Below are 11,774 nucleotides of genomic sequence, written 5' to 3'. Positions count from 1 at the left end.
GCCCTCTCGCGGGGCGCGGTGTCCGCAGCAGCCCTGGCGGAGCCGGGCCCGCGCTGTCGCGCCGCTCGCGCTCAAGGCATTGTGTTGAGCGCTGCGCTGCACGTAATGCGTTCGCGAGAATGTAGTGCGCTTTGGAGGAAAAAAATGCAGATTTCGATCGACGTAGTGGATGGTGAGACAAGTGTTTACTTTCTCCAGATGAACTCTTGTAGGCCCCGTTGTTACTCCTTGACGCACGTTGATTGCTTGTGAGTACCGTGTTAGACACGAAATGGGGTCTAAAATGTAAGACGAGGATCCGTTCCTCAAGGAGCGCAGGGAGCTTGCTGTAAATCAGCTGCATAGTGCGGACTAAAGACTTGGAGTTAGTAGCTCCGTCATTTACACTTAGCGGAAGGTAGGTGTCTTCCCTGTCTTACGCCAGCACCCACAAGTGTCAGGCACGAAAGTGCTTAATGAGCGTATAAATGACTAGAGAATGGCTGTCTTTTTTGTTAAACATACCCTTACATGTAATGTACAAATTCCTGGACTTTCTAGAAATAAAACCAACTGCACGATATGGCTCATTCATGTTTTACTTAGGATTTACTGATTCCCACATTATTCCACAAAGCCACTTGTGTTTATACTGGGTTTTTTTTTGGGGGGGTGTTGCTCTTCCTCTAAATTAGTCTATATTTTTGTTTATTAAATTCATCCTGTAATTATCTGGCCATTTCTACAGCTTGTCAAGACTATTAATAATCACTGTGGCTCTTTAAACTCTCTCCAAGATTCCCAGTTCTCAAGTGGTAGCGCTCAGAATTTGACCCGTGTTGTGCAACAACGTCCCAGGCTGGTGTTCACATACACTCAGGTTGTCCGAGTGATCCCACGTAGTTCCCTCGACTTTATGATCCGGTTAGAATATGTGTAAACCTTTCATTCTGTACGCTAAGAGTTGCCAGTAGCAGTACTGGAATGGAAGTGTACTTTAAATAAGAACCACTTCAGTTCATTGAAGAATTGGATGGCAGTTTTACCTTGGATCAGGCTCCATTATGGTGTTATCACTACATCACTTCAATATTTCTTGTATTGTGAAACCGGAGTAAGTGGAATAACTGGAATAACAAGAAATAGTACTGAAGCCTGAAAGTATATTCTGTATCTTCCCACCCAGATTTTTCTGTAGTGTTAAAGCAGAGCAACAAGTTAAAGTCTTCCCTTAAAAAATTAACTTCTGACAAAGAGTTAAAATTGGAAAAACTATGTAACATCCATTACCAGTAGCTTTGGTCCTAAATCTGTGTTCACTCCACCCCCTATATATTTTTTTAATTCAAAAACAACTCAAAAAACAGTGCTAGTAATTCCCACTGGAGTTCCTAAACTTTAAGATAGAGGTAGCTGCAGCTAAGCATACAAGCCCTCTCTCTTCCCTATTTTCTTGAATCACCGCTTTTTTGAGATGTGATCTCCCTGCTACCCACCCTCGCCTGGATCACACAGTCCTTCTGCCTCAGCAACCCGGGTAGCTGGAATTACAGGCACACACCAGTGTACCTGATGTAAGAGTCACTCTTTCTTATAAATCCAGCACCTTTCTAACAGTATAAACTACATTCTGAGTTTATAAAGAAAAGAGAGCAAAAGAAAAGGAAACATGAAAGGAGCTTTACTCTGCCAGAACATTTGAAATTTCAAGATAAATAGCTTTAGCTAACTTCATTCATGCCTCAAACCAAAGTCCTAGCCTTGTAGTCATTCCAGTGCTAAAAGCTGAAGTCTGTAAAGTCCTGCCCAGAAGTTCAGTTGAAGCACAAGTTATTCCCAGTTGGAAGAGTCTTGAGGACCAGTTCAATTTAGAGATTCAAATATACGTTGGTTGGTTGAGGAGCCTTGAGATAAATGGGTTGAAACGGACTGTTTCCAGAATAAAGGGTGATTGCTGTTTGTGTTAGAAACTTGTATGGCTTTAAAAGATACGGAAGTTTATTTAAACTTCAACTCAACTAGAGTTAGGACTGAACTGGGATAGAATCGAACTTGTCTGAGACATATGGTAGGCCATATTTGTGGAGAAATTCAGCCTAAGGCATTCACCTGCCTTCTGGTACACCAATAGTCACACAGAATGAACAAGTTATGTCAGATCTCTTATCTTCAGGAAGACAATTGGAAAACTTTGACATAAGTAGAATATTAAGCTCCCCTTCAATGAAAGATGTAGAAGTATTTCTGCTGCTACCAGGTATAGAAATGTATACCTGATTTAGTTAGCTTAGGTATTCCTGAAATGACACAAGTAACTTTATTTTGCAGTACTAGGAGTTGTACCCAGGGCCTTTGCACTTAGCTCTCTGTCCCTCTTTCTATTTTACTTTGAGGCAGAGTCTTGCTAAGTCACTAAATTGCCCAGGCTGGGCTCTAACTTGCAGTCCTCTCAGAATGAATGTACCACCATGTCCTGGTACAAACTTCTTACATACTAATGCGCTAAAGCATGATACCTGGGGAATAAACTTGGTATCTTGGCAAGTCAGAAGAACCGGATAATGATCAGTATGACTTTTACACATATTCTTTTCTACTTACATGTCCAGTGTGGGAGGAAAATTTCCTACATCACAGCTTTGCCACTATTCATTCCTACCCTTTTACTTATGTGCAGTCACGGTGCCGCACTGTGTGGATGAGGTCAGTAAAACGCCCTGAGGAACAAGGATGCAGGAGCAGAGGGGACGCAGAGCAATAAGGCAAAACATTTTATGGCAAGAGAATGAGTTAGGACAGTTAAGAGAAGCTAGGTGGGATGGATGTAATGTGTCCAGCAGTCTGATAAAAGACTAGCTCAATACTCTGGGAGACTGAAGCAGGAGAAATGCAAATTCAAGCTCAGCCCAGGCAGTTTAGTGACAAAGCAAGACCCTGTCTCAAAAAAAGTGGAAAGGGGGCAGGGCGCTGAGGAGGAAGCTCAGTGCAAAGGCCCTGATTCAATCCCCAGTGCCACAAGGAAAAGGCGGGGGGGGCAATAACGCAGCCAGAAATGTAAATCTCAACAACTGATTGGTTTCTCTGTAATGTCCCAGAGGCAATATTTGACTTTTTCTCACCACTGTCATCCCCTTCAAAACCCAGTAAACATGTGGGAAACAAAAATAATAGACTTAGCTTGGGAAAACATTTTTTTCCCACCTTCCAATTTACATTCATGACCACAGCTGCTTAGTATTCCTGCATAGGTACTAAGTCCTCCTCCGGCCGACGGCAGAAGGCCTGCTCTGAAATCGTGAAGGGGCTGGGAGAACCCCTTCCCTCAGTGGTGCCCAATTAGGACATTATTGACTCTTCCCCCGGTAGCTAGAAATGGAAATAGGAGGGAGGCAGGGTGTTGGTTTGAATAGCAATTGGTAAGGGCGATCCCACTAGTATTTAGTGTCCTAGGAATGGGGTGCTCACTGCCCTTTCAGTAAGTTAGTTCTACCCAGCACAGAACAGTTATGCTTTGACACAGACTGCCTTAAACCAACCCCGAGTGGAAGGAGGACGGCGTAATCACCTCCTACCACACAAACTGCTGTTCTCCACCCAGTGCTAGCTAGACTCAAATTGTTTGGTACTCATCTTCAAATTGGTTATTATTGATCTTCAACAAGATAAGTATGGATGTTGACAAAAACTGTTCAGAATGCTTTGTAGAAATTTGGTAGACTAACTTTATGTGTATTTTACTAATAAAATAATTTGGCTTATTTTTGTTATTTACCACCTTGAATAAAGTTTTGACGTAACTCAGAAATTTTCCATAAAGCAAGACTACATAAAGGTCAGTCATTTTCACCACATTGTCCATTTCTAGCTGAGGTATTACCTTATTCAAGTAATTATTAAGTATAGAACTTGTGCTAGGTATTGTTTGTAGACGTGAGTACTGAAATGTATATAATCTCTGTCCTCACTCAGTTTACAGTGTCCTCAAAGACAGACAACCAGTAAACATGTAATTGCCAAATGGGAAGATTTACTCAAAAGCAGACAGAATGCATGAGCTAAACAGTAAGAGAAGTGGGATAGGATGGAAGAGAGCATTTTTTTAGTGAGAATGGGTCAAGGAGGACTTATTAAGAATGAGACATTTAAACTAAAACCTGAATGATGAAGAAGAGAGAGCCGGAAAAAAGCCAGGAAAGAAGGTACTGATCAAAGCCTTGGGAAGAAACTGAAGAAAAGTTCTGTGTCAAGGAGGAGACTGGCCTGAGTAAGGAAGGAGGAAAACAAGCCTTAGACTATGCAAGATCTTATAGGCCAGACTAAGGTCCTTGGGTTTTATTCAAGGTGAGGCACAAGCCATCAGAGGATTTTCAGTAAGGGAGTTAGGTGATCTGGTTTATGTTTAAAAGTTCACTCTGTCCTATGGAGTGTAAGTTCGTAAGAGATTACCAAAGATAGCGGAAACTAGTCAGAACGGTATTGCAGTAAGCCAGGCAAAAGATGAACTGTGAACTTTGTATTGTGAACTTTTCACGAATGAATGTGGAAAAAAGTGGAAAGCTTGAAGTGATAATCTAGAAGTGAAACCAACAGGATTTGCTGATGAACTGGATGACTCCTAATTTTTGTTCTGCAGCAGATGAGTGGAAATAGACTCATTTATTGAGAAGGGGAAGATTTAGGGGGAGGGGGATGCTATGGTAGGAATTAGAGCAATGAAAAATGAAAAAAATTCAGTTTTGAAAATGTTAAATTTAAAGTGCCTGTAAGATTCTCCAGTGGAAATGTAAAGTAAGCAAGTGGATAGCTGTGACTAAAGCTTGGAAGAACGTTCATTGCCACAGCTATAGATTTGGGAGTTGACAGCATACACATGGTATTTTAAAGCCATGAAATAAATGAGAAGCACCTAAACAGGAAGTAGAAAGCACAAGAAGCAGCATATTAGTCAAGTAGCATATCCAAACCTGGGAAGGAGGTAATGAAGTGGCAGCCAGAAAGATGAGAGGAAAAACCAGGGGACAGGATGTCATATATGAAAGTATTCTACAAAAGGGAGATAGAACACTACTGAATCTGACAGAGACACTGAGTAAATTAAAGAACAAAAATACAAGAGGCCATTGGATGTGGCATCATAGAGAATCAATGTCCTTGGATGCATTTGCAGAAGAAGCCAGACTGAACAATGGCAAGTGAAAACTGAATGGAACCATAAATATATATTTTAGATACTTAGATATAAAAAAGCAAAAAGATGTGCAAGTGACTAGTTGTAAAGGCAAAACCCAGAGATTTTATTTGGCTTCCATTTTCAGATGAGAGATGATAAATTACATTTGTAGACTGACAGGTACAGTAACATAGGAGGTGTAATGGTTGATTGCTTGTGTTGACTTGGGAAGTTCAGAAGTTTGACGAAGTGGGTTCAGCAGTTCTACACCTTAGGGTGTAGAGGACCCACCCTAGGGCAACTCATCACCTAGACAGGATAAAGGGGAAATGAGGAAGGACAAACTCGCTTTTGCTTTCTAGAGGAGCTCCATTCTTTGCCGTCAGCTTGGACATCATCTCCTGGCTTCCAGCACAGACTCTTCCGCTTCCATGTCAGAACCTTTCACCTTCTGGTGTAGACTCTTCAGCCTTCTGTTGCAGACCTAACAATCTCCTGATACGGACTTCCATGGGAGGCTGCAGTGAACTCCAGACCTTGGACTGAAACCTTGGGTCTCCAACTTGCAGACACCCTCTGAACGCTTCCTCGTCCGACTCTGTGACTGACCACTATAAGCCAATCTTGTGATTTCTTATGCATTTATATATCTTGAATTATGGATCTCTTTCTCTAGAAAAACACTGATGCAGGAGGAAAGATTGAAAATACAGAAGAAGAAAAGACTGGAGAAAAACCTTGTTAAGGCAAGGAAGGAGGAGCTTCAGCAAAAAGAGCTAGGTTGACCTCTCAGAGTAGACTGACCATTAGCTTCTCCTCCTTTTCTTCTTCCTCCTCTGTCCTCTTCTCTTCCTCTTTCTTTCCATCCTCTAATTTGGGAGAAGAAAGGAAGTATGTAGAGCTGGACACAAGAAGATGATGGAAGCTGAGTGCTCTTAATCTTTCTGAAATATTAAACAAGGTTTTCAAAAAAGTCCTGATATTGGAGAACAAGAAATTGTAATAGAATTGTCAGAGTTGACTGTCCATTTGAGGTTGGATATTGTGTTTACCACATGAATACAGTCTGCTTCACTGTGTGGTTATTTCCTGCAGCACATAGGCGTTGGCAGATACCAAGAAGAGAGCTGATGGAACTCTTACCTGGTTGTATTTGTTAAGTAGGAGATACTGAGAAAAAAGGGGAGTAAGGGAGGAAGTCACAGGGATTGTGTGGGAGACACTGCAACAATGACTCATGGAATCTGAGTTGGGTAAGAAGAAAGTAAAGTCCAGAAAAGGCTATTTGGGGTAGAAAAAAGTGAAGGGGCAGGGGTTTAGAGGACGGACACCATTGGGAGGTCCCATTGCTCCTGGGCTGATGAATAAGCAAGTTAGCTAGAAGAATAGGAATCACAGTCAAAGCAGAATTAGCAAGGTTTTGAGAAGAGCTCTTTCTGTTAATGACATGGTTGGAGAGTTGGCATTGCAGTGATTAAAAATAAAGGAAGAAGAGGAAGAGGAATGGTGGCTGGTAATGAGGAGGTCCAAGAATCACGAAGCGAAAGTATCCAGGGAGTTGGATGAGTCATTCCAAGGCGTTGAAATCACCCCTAATGACGATAAAAATTGGACTAGTTAGGAAAACTTTAAGACTTCAGGAATCTAAGGGTGTTACCAGAGTAGTTAGATGACAGCATCACTCATTGTTATATCTAACGAGGCAAATGCTTTTCAAAGTGCTTTCCTGTACATTCTTCCTTGACTTTCATGGCAACTGTATGCAGTAGAGAGTCTGGATGATGTTATTATTACTTTATAAGGAGGGAAAAAACCCTGAGTCTCAAATGTAATACAAAGAGTTATAAGGAGACCCGAGGTAACAAGAGTCAATTTATTGACCTGTATTTTAAATTAAACTCATTAAAAAAATCAAGGTATTTATTAAATAGTTGACAATTCATCTTAAGGCTTTCAATGGCATCTTTCTTGTATACAAGTAAATTTTGAAATGTTCTGTAGATAAACATTTCAGTCTTTATATTTTTAGAAGCATATTTTGTGCAAAGTAATATAAAGTTTCAGACAAAAGAATTATCAAAATATTTGTTCCTTTTATAGCATAAATAGAGCATTTTTTTAACCTATGTGGAGATAAGATAAATATAAAATTTTAGAAATTATTGTGTAAAACCCTATTTCTAAAGAATTTTGTATAAAAAAGGAATAGATGTAAGTTTATTGTTATTATTTGTGTAAAAGTGATTTTTTTTAATTTATTTTTTGAGAGTAGATCTCACTACATCGTTGAAGCTGTCCTTGTATTTGTGGTGATTCTCCTGCCTCAGCCTCCCTGGTGCTGGGCTTACAGGCATGTCACACCACGTCTGGCTTCGAAAGTAAATATTTGCAATTGAGTGATAGAGAATTTTTTGAAAACTCAGAAATCTATGTTTTGCCCATTAGTCTTATAGGTATTTGTGGAAAATAAACACATACTCAAAAAACAGTCACACTGCCACAGCTTATAAAACTGGCTTTAGAAATCAAGCGTTACAAAGCCGTTTTGAGTAAGAAAGCATTCCTGTTCCAACCTGGTCAGTAAGTGACTTTCAGCCCCAACCGTGGCATGTCCACACTGCCTGCAGCGTCTCCGTGCGGACGTGCCCGTAGTGTGTACCCGCATTTTCTTCTATCACGCCACCCAGCCCGACGAGTGCGGGCCCTTGGGGTCCCTCTCAGCCCTGTTCCGGACAGCGACAAAGCTCTTGGCTTGCATATTTGGGCAGTGTTTGGAGCGCAGCTGAGGGGGCCAGGGGCTTCCACTGTCCCTGCCGGCTTTGGCGCTATTTCCTGTTCCCTCTGTGTCGGTCACAGGTGTCTGCGGGCAGGCGGAGCGCGGAGACCCGGAGCAGGGAGGTGGAAGAGGCCGAGGAGAGACGGGCTGCCCTGCAGGGTGACCATCTGCTGACCCACCAGCTGGCTGGGCGCGACCCCGTCACCTCCGGCCCCGAAACGTGCCATCCACGCAGCCAGAAGCGGATGAGGGGGTCGGTCCGTGCGGTCTCCTCCACCTTGGGCCCTCCGTGTCGGGGAGTGGGGAATCTCAGACTCCTCGGGGGATGCCACCCTTCTGGGACCTCGCTGTCCCTCAAGTTCTGGCCGGGTCTCCTCTTGTATTTTAGCTTTCATCTTCCCCTTTTGCGTGTGGAAAATTTCCACGACCCAAAACATCAAAGCACGAACAAAGAAGGGCCGATCAGCATGACCATACCAAGTCCCAGTTTTCAGTGGGATTTAGTAGGGCTGCCTGAGGGGAGGACGGTGAAGACGACAGACTTTCCCAAGAACGTGATCACAGTGTAGCAGGAGCGCCGGTCTCCACAGTCGCCAAAGCCCAGGGCCTCGCACGCCCCCAGGCCCCTGAGGATGTGCCTGCCCACGGAGGTGGGTGCTGAGCACCCCGCCCTGGTAGCTGAGCCTCAGGCCGCCGTGGAGTCCAGGAAAAAGTTGACCAGGGACAGTGAACAAGGGTCCTCTTCAGTGAGTTCTGCTCGTTTGCAAAGTGGAAGACCAGCATCCCAGTGGCTTGGTTGGAAATGTCTAACAGCCATGCCCTGCACGGACTTCTCTCACGCTTTGCTTCCTTCCTAAAGCCTTTGAGCCTCACCCTGCTGAAGGGCCTGACTCTGAGTAGCCCCTGGGAGAAGATGTGGAAACTGCATGAGCGCCGACTCCCACACTCCTCGCTGGCTGTCCGGGCCACCCGACATTTCAGCCTGGAGGGAGGGTGAGGGTCGCCTGCCTGCCCGCCCTGCCTAGCTGTTGCAGGGGCAGCACCCTGGAAAGAAAATCTACACTTCAAGCCTGTGGAAGCGGGAGATTCTTTCTCTCCCTCTCTCCCCTCTTCCCCTTGCTCTCTTCCCCCTCTCCCCCTCTCTCTCTCTCCCTCTCTCTTTTGTTTTCTCAGGCTTAACTACCCCGGATTTCCCCCACCTGTTTAAGCATGCAAATTAAACAGAACACTTAACTGCACTTTATTGTGCTTCATTTTAACTTAGATCAGAAGAATTTTAATCAAACCAGTACTAACGCTTCAGGGGAAACTGAATCATAGGAATGTTTGTTGTAATTTTTACTTGTCGTAAAAATTTTTTGTGCATTTCTTTATAGTCAAAATCAGTTATTATCAGCTATTCTCACAAATAATCAATAATTTTATCCCATTGTTCAGGTTAGCACATACAAAGGTTAAATGGCTTGCCCAGGGGCACAAATTGAATCAGTAGCAGAAATGGGATTATAACTCCAAACTACTGACTGAAAGCTTAGTCCAATGAGCCATGCTGTTTCTCAAGTGGTAAGCATATTAATTGTCCCTCCAAGCAGGAAACAGCTCTAAGTGGAGCATATCCCTTCCAGAAGACCTAAGCAACACAGTAAAGAGATCTACTTTTTTTTTTCACTTAGTTAAAAAAAATTACACAAAATCATCAAACTTGCCTTTTTGTAGCAGAGAAAATATGTTATAAATTCAAAAAGCAATACAAAATATGTGTTACAAAAAGATACTGCTTTCTAGTTGTAAACCCATAAGAATGTTTTGATTTTATTCAGTGGTGACATTAGAGTTAGACAAACTGGTGAATTTGCTATATGAGATAAATATCTAGATAATTCAGGAATCCATTTACCAGTTGTAATCTAGGTTAATTATAGAAAAGTAGCAACTGTCTCTTATTTCAAGTCTACCATAGTATTCAATTTTTCCCCTGATTTTAACTCTGTACTTTAAAAATCACAACAGGGAAGATTGTGCTGAAAATAGAGATTAAGGAAATTTGCAAATTAAAACTAAAGGCCTGTACTTTCCTTTTTGGGTATGATACAATAGTGTATATTAACTTTCTTCTTAAGAATGACAATTTAAAAATATAGATGCAGGCCAGGCTTGGTGGTGCACACCTATAATCTCAGCACTGGGAGGCTGAGACAGGAGGATCACTGCAAGTTCAAGGCCAGCCTGGGCTACAAAGTGAGCTCAGTGCCAGCCTGAACTGCATAGTGAATCCTTGCCTCAAAAAAAAAAAACAGACAGAAATAAATAAATAAATACCAAATGCAACAACTGTTTGAAGTCACCAGGGAGAAACTAAAGAAGCTAGTAATGAAGGGACAAAGATCCTGGAGAAAATAGAAGTTTTGTGAATTGAGGATCATGTTTACCTATGCTTTTTCACTTTGGTATCTGCAGATTCATGGCCTGAGCAGTAGAGGATCAGGAAACTGTGGCCATCTGGGCTTATGGGTGTTTTACAGGGTTAAGGAGACAGATACTGTATTTGAGGTTGCCAGAGTGATTAGGACTTGAGGAACTAAGGTCCAGAAGTTGGGAAAAGCACAGAAACTCCTGTGCAATTTCCCCTCAAAGCCTGGGCTGGCTTCTTAACTGTGAGAGTGAAATGCAGAGAAAATAAGCATGAAGAAACAGTTTTGGTATCTAAAGAGCTGAGACAAGATTTTAGCACTCTTAGAGAACTTGGGAAACCAAAATGAGAATCTGGGGACCACCGAGGGAAAAGCCAAACAAACACTTAAAGGTTTTTGATGAGAACCCAAGATGTCTACTTCTTAAGAAGTAAAGGCTAGGCTTTCAAATTTAGGACAAATTAAAAGTTGATGAGCCTAAAAATAATCTAACAGCTGGCACTGACTGGATATTATGAGAAGTCTGTATATTGTATAACTTCTGGAGCAAGTTAAATCCTCTCTGCAGAAAGATGATTTCATGTAAAGTCTGCAATTTTTTATAATGTCCATAATTCAACTTAAAAATTACCAAGCATGTAAAAAGCGGGACAAAATGGAAATGCTACATCTCCAAATTGCAAGAACTAAAATGAATTAAAAGGTTAGTTTATAACAGATTAGGCACAACACAAAAGAATAAGTATTCAAGTTTAAGCATAGGCAGTAAGAAGGGTAGAAAACACAGAAGACAATAAAAATTTAAAAGAGTTACAGAAAACAAGAGTGAAATAGAGTTTAAATGTTCTGATGTTTCTGTAATTGGAGTTCTGAAAGGTTAGGAGAACATGAACTGAACAAAAGCAATATTTGAAAAACTATGGCTAAATGGTGACAGAAATCCAGTCATGAATTCAAGAAGCTCTACAACCACAACTATACATAGATGATTATATTTAAACATCTGTAAATGTTGATAATAAGAACGTTTAAAGTAGTCAGAGAGAAAGGTTCACCTTATTTCAAAGGTGCAAAATGAGACTTAATGCTGACTTTTCGATGGAAACTATAGAACCCAAAAGACAATGGAATGACATTGTCAAAGTTCTAAATAATATACAACTACCAAGCAAGACTATGCTCATGAAACTATCCACCAAAAATGAATATTAATTAAATGCATTTTCAGGCCAACAAAAGTAGAGAGAATTTATTGCCAACAGACTTAAACCAAACTAGAATTTTAAGGGAAGTTTTTCAGATTTAAAAGTATACCTGCGTACCGGAGGAAAAAAAAATAAAAATAAAAATAAAAATAAAAAATAAAAGTATACCTGCAGAAAAAAAATTAAAAGCATAGACAAAGTTAAATACATGAATAAATCTAAATATAATAGAT

This window comes from Chinchilla lanigera, unplaced genomic scaffold (genome assembly GCF_000276665.1).
Source record: "Chinchilla lanigera isolate Chin_1 unplaced genomic scaffold, ChiLan1.0 scaffold00039, whole genome shotgun sequence".
NCBI lineage: Eukaryota > Metazoa > Chordata > Mammalia > Rodentia > Chinchillidae > Chinchilla > Chinchilla lanigera.
This window is presented reverse-complemented; position numbering follows the sequence as displayed.